The sequence below is a fragment of the Dama dama genome, chromosome 13 (assembly GCF_033118175.1).
Source record: "Dama dama isolate Ldn47 chromosome 13, ASM3311817v1, whole genome shotgun sequence".
Classification (NCBI taxonomy): domain Eukaryota; kingdom Metazoa; phylum Chordata; class Mammalia; order Artiodactyla; family Cervidae; genus Dama; species Dama dama.
Window position 1 is genome coordinate 36,217,544 of NC_083693.1, and position 5,899 is coordinate 36,223,442.

The window sequence follows — 5,899 nt, forward strand, 5'->3', positions numbered from 1 at the left end:
AATAGTTCCCCATCCAGGAATTGAACCCTAGTCCCCTGCATTAGAAAGTGGGTTCTTTTTTGTATGTAATTTTATTTAGTTATTTATTTATTTATGGTTGCATTGCGTCTTCATTGCTGCACGGACTTTTCTCTAGTTGTAGTGAGCAGGAGCTCCTCTCCGGTATAGTGTGAGGGCTTCTTATTGCAAGTGCTTCTCTTGTTGCGGAGCACTGGCTCTAAGACATGCAAGCTTCAGCTTCTTCTTCGTGAAAACAGCAAATGGCGGATGACGCTGGTGCTGCGAGAGGGCCCGGAAGCCCCGGAGGCCCCAGGGTCCCCGGAATAGGAAGCCGCGGAGGCTTCCGCGTAGGCTTTGGCAGTGGCGTCCGCCGCAGGGGTCGGGGCTGGGGCAGAGGCCGCGGAGCTCCTGGAGGCAAGGCCGAGGACAAGGAGTGGCTCCCGGTTGCCAAGCTGGGCCGCCTGGTCAAGGACATAAAGATCAAGTCCCTGGAGGAGATCTACCTTTTCTCTCTGCCCATCAAGGAGTCTGAGATTATTGACTTTTTCCTGGGAGCATCCCTCAAGGATGAGGTTATGCCCGTGCAAAAGCAGATCCGTGCTGGCCAGCGGACCAGGCATTTGTTGCCATCGGGGATTACAATGGACATGTCGGTCTGGGTGTCAGGTGCTCCAAGGAAGTAGCCAATGCCATCCGTGGGGCCATCATCCTGGCCAAGCTGTCCATCGTCCCCATGTGAAGAGGCTACTGGGGGAACAAGATCGGCAAGCCCCACACGATTCCTTGCAAGGTGACTGGCTGCTGCGGCTTCGTGCTGGGGCGCCTCATCCCTGCCCCCAGTGGCACTGGCATCGTCTCCGCCCCTGGGCCCAAGAAGCTGCTGCTGATGGCCGGCATCGACAACTGCTACACTTCTGCTAGGGGCTGCACCGCCACCCTGGGCAACTTCGCCAAGGCCACTTTTGATGCCATTTCCAAGACCTACAGTTATCTCATCTCTGACCTCTGGAAAGAGACGGTGTTCACCAAGTCTCCATGTCAGGAATTCACTGACCATCTTGTGAAGACCCACACCAGAGTCCCTGTGAAGAGGACGCAGGCCCCACATGTAGCCACCACGTAATTTTATAAAGAGAATAATAAAGTGAATGAAACTGGGGGAAAGAAAAAAAAAGACATGCAAGCTTCAGTAGTTGCAGTTCCTGGACTTCGTTGTTCCGAAGCAGGTGGGATCTTCCCAGATCAGTAGTCAAACCTATGTCTCCTGCATTGTGCAGTTGGATTCTTTACCACTGAACCACCAGGGAAGTCTGTAATGGGGAAAACTTTAAAAAAAAAAAAAATAGGTTCATTCACAGAGGCCAGCCAAGCCCTATTGGATCCTGAGGCCCAAAGAAACAAATCAGTAATAATCAAGCTTGTCTTTAACATTTTAATATCTTGTTCACCATGGATGTTTTTGCATTAATTTTTAGTTTTTTTTGTAAAGTCTTGTGTTAAAATTGTATCTGTTTTGATTCCTGAGTTTTTTGACACCCTCTTAAATCTTGTGCCTGAGGTGAGGGTCATGCCTACCTTACCATGGACCAGCCCTGGTTAAAAAATAAAGGCATTTTCCTTAATAGATACTTGTTTTTTTCTTTCTGACTCACTTCACTCTATGTGGGGTGCTCAGTCGTTTCAGTAATGTCTGACTCTGTGTCTCTGTAGACTGCAGCCAGCCAGGCTCTTCTGTCCATGGGATTATCCAGGCAAGAATACTGGAGTGGGTTACTATGCCTTCCTCCAGGGATCTTCCTGACCCAGGAATCGAACACCCATCTGTATGTCTCCTGCATTGGGAGGTGAGTTCTTTACCACTAGCACCACCTGGGAAGCCTGTATGACAGTCCCATGCTCTGTGGTGACCTAAATGGAAAGGAAATAAAAAAAAGGGGGGTATATGTATACGTGTAGCTGATTCACTTTGCTGTGCAGCAGATACTAACAACAATGGGAAGCAACTACAAAGAAAAATTTTTTAAAGTAAAGGTATTTTCATTACAACTGGGAAAAAGTCAGGGATGCCCCAGTAACTCCATCATGTAACTGAAAGGTCAGGGCAGCCACATGGAATGCTGGAAAAGAGAAATGGTCAGCTATAAGTATTAGAATTTCAAAACGGGCTTTTAGGGCTTCCCTGGTGATCCAGTGGTAAAGAATCTGCCTGCTATTGCAGGAGATAGGGGTTTGTTCCCTGACCCAGGAATATCCCACATGCTGTAGAGCAACTAAGCCCATGTTCTTCAATTATTGAGCCTGTGCTCTAGAGCCTGAAAGTCAAAACTAATGAGCCCACATGCCTCAACTAGTGAAGCCCATGCACCCTAGAGTCCGTGCTCCCCAACAAGCAAAGCCACTGCAGTGCAGTGAGAAGCCCATGCACTACAACTAGAGAATAGCCCCTACGCGTCTTAACTTGCAGTAAGATGCAGCACAGTCAAAAATAAATAAATAAAATGACTGATACAAGATCAGAGTTTTTTGGTTTTTTTTTTTTAATGTACCAGCAAGAGGTATATAAGAGGAAAATCTTTTCCCCATAGCTACAAAAACATATGTCTTAGAATAAGCTTCCTGTGTCTACAGCTATGTAGAAACCCACAGTGAGGTTGACATTTAAGGCTTGAATAAACAGGGAGACTTATCTTGAGTGAAAAGACCTGATGTCGTGTGTATAAAATGCCATCACTGTTGGGCAGTATGAAGTAGGGCGTGAGATGATTTTTCAGCAGACTGGCTGTAGTGACTTGGCCACTTGGATTTCTTAGTTGAGACAGGAGAAGGAAGGAGCCTCTGTTTTTTAAATGTGGACAGAGGTGGGCTGTTCTCAGCCAGATCTCTTTGTTTCAGGGGACAACGTGCACGCCACCGGGGGGGTGGGTGGGCAGGAAGTATTCACTCGGAAGTTCCCTGGCCTGTGAGCTGTGCCACCGCCCCAGTTGCCAGGAATGCAAACTCCCCACGAGAGGGAGTGGACATGTCCCCTGGGAGTGGGCAGGTCTGGCCACCATCTGTAACTTTGATTCGTTTTGTATATTACACAAATACATTTGTTTAATATAGATATGTATTTTCATAAATGAGTATAGTATTTTATAATCTGTGTATTTTACTTATTGTATTTTTCATGAAATGGTTGTAATATTTTTAATGACTGTAATATTCATCAAGCTATTTTATTGTAATGTACAAGTTGCCTGTTATTGGACATTAAATAATTTTGCTTCTCCTTATTTTAAACAATGTAATGGTGAGATGGACATCCTTTTTAGGCTACATCTTTGTGCATATACATGATTGTTTATCTAGTGTACATTCCTAGATTTGGAATTGCCAGACCAGAGGGCATACATCTTTTGAAAGGTTTTTAATCCCCATTTGCAAATTACTTTCCAGAAAGGTTATGCTTTTTAAAAATTATGGCCGTTTTCATTTTTGTCCTCTGTCATCTCTTTATTGAACTGTAATTGCTTTATGGTGTGTTAGTTTCTGCTGTGCGGCAAAGTGAACATGGGAAGTCTGCTGTAAAGTGATGCTCCGTACTCTTGGCGCATCCTCGTGGTCACCTGTGTTCTAGGAAACACTGGACACCTTGCCTCTCCCTGGGAGCAGGTCTCTGAAATATTCCCATCAGTTTCAGGTTTGGGGATGGGGTGACTGAGGAGGATGCCCAGACCCTGCACGGTCCATCTCAGTGACAGTTTTCCTACTGTGGGACCATGTCTGGTGTGTGAGCTGCTCTGGAGAAGCACTGTGGATCTGCCAGCTTCTAGCGATGCTGTAGAGACAAGACCACACCTGAGCTGCTCACATTCCCTAGAGGACAGGAAGGGGGTTTTCACTGACCTCCCTTCCCCCAGCCCCCCATCCCCCACTGTCTCCCCAAGGGGCTGAAAGAGAAATCCTGTGAGTCTCATGTCTGCTCAGAATTGTCCCAGGACTCTATGGTTTGTGGGATGAAATGTAGGGTTCTGGATGGTGGGGTTCAGGACCTCCCTGGTTGGGCCCATGGGATCTTTGCAGTGCCCTGCAGTACCATGACCCCTGAAGTGGCAGCCACATCCTTTGCACCCTCCTGGGTCCCCTGTTCTGGTGGCCCACAGTGCTATCCTCCCTCTGGTGCCCCCCGATCCTGGGCCCTCGCCACATGGAGCCTGTGAGGCTGGGGCTCACATCCAGTGTCTGTGTGGCACTCAGCCTGGACGGTTCCTGGCAAATCCCATCAGTGATGTTGTTTGGAGTGAAGAGGAAGCAGAGGTTTGTGTGTGCTGGGAGTCTGAGGGGAGCGGTAGGGAGACTGGAGATGGGCTTCAGGGGCAGCAGATTAGACTTGGAAGGGCAGGACACCTCCTCCCTGGCTTCATCATGTTTTTGGAATGAAGCCTTCTCTTTCTTTTTGAGAGCAAATAACCTGATCTTATGACCGTTGCCTCGGTCACCTGGGCTCCTCCACCTAGGAACCATCTTCATGAAGTCATTAGTGAGATGGCCAGCAAGCACATGAAAAGATGCTCAGCATCACTGATCATGAGGGAAATGAAAATCATAACTACAGTAGGGTACCATCTCACCATCTCACAATGGGCCAGAGAGCCCATTGTTAGACGGTCTACAAATAATAAATGCTGGAGAGAGTGTGGTGAAAAGGGAACCCTCCTACCCTGGTGCTGCGAATGTCAGTTGGTGCCACCACTATGGAGAACAGTATGGAGATTCCTTAAAATACTAAAAATAGAGCTATTATCTCCAAGTATTAAATATTTGAAAGAAAAATTTCCAAAAAATAAAAAATAAAAGTAAAAATAGAGCTATTATATGATCCAGCAGCCCCACTCCTGGGCTTATATTCAAAAAAGACACACGCACTCTATTGTTCAGTACAGCACTATTTACAGTAGCCAAAATGTAGAAGCAAACTAAGTGTCTCTCCACAGATGAATAAATAAAGATGATGTGGTACACATGGAATATTACTCAGCCATAAAAAATGAAAGAATGCCATTTGCACCAATATGGATGGACCTAGAGATGATCATATTAAGTGAAGTAAATAAAGACAAATGTCATATAATATCATCATATCTAAAAATGACATAAATGACATAAATTTGTTATTTACAAAACAGAAACAGGTTCACAGACATAGAAAATAAACTATGGTTACCAAAGGGGAAAGTATGGGGAGAGGAATAAATAGGGAGTTTGGAATTAACAGATACACACTACTTTATGTAAACTAGACAATCAACGAAGACCTATGGTACAGGATGGGGAAATATATTCAATACCTTGTAATAATATAAGATGGAAAAGGGCCTGAAAAAGAATATAGATATATATACATACACACACATGGATGTATATAACTGAATTACTCTGCTGTATACCAGAAACTAACACAGCATGGTTAGTTAACTGTACGTCAAATAAATAAAAGAGAAGTCATGAATGAGCAGGGAGTTGGGGGGAAGCAGCAGGTGTCCTGGGGAGTCGCCAGGGTCCGCTTTTCCTCCTCCAGCCCCGGTGCCCTCCTGTCTCTTTGGCATGGCTTGCAATGATCCTGACACCGGAGTCAGCTGAGGTGGGGTGTCCTGTCATCTGAACAGACACGAGTTACATCTCCTGGGCGTCCTCCTCCGGCCAGGTTCTGACTCTCCTGTCATCCTTCCTCCCTGCAATGGCTGCCTCCTGGTGACGATGGCCGTATGAGTCTCACCATGGCCCACTGGAAGCATCAGAGTGCAAAGAGCAGCCTGCTGGACCACAGGGTGAGGCCAGGCCTGGAGCCCGAGAGCAACTGGCCCTGGAGGAGTATGTACCCACTGGACTGGAGCTGGCGGCCCTGTGGCCCAAGAGC

General features: G+C 46.6%; 1 pseudogene; it reads left to right on the forward strand.

Moving 5' to 3' along the window:
* Positions 1–260: 260 nt before the first annotated feature.
* On the forward strand, positions 261–1,154 carry LOC133068384 (small ribosomal subunit protein uS5-like; annotated as a pseudogene).
* The last annotated feature ends 4,745 nt before the right edge of the window (positions 1,155–5,899 follow it).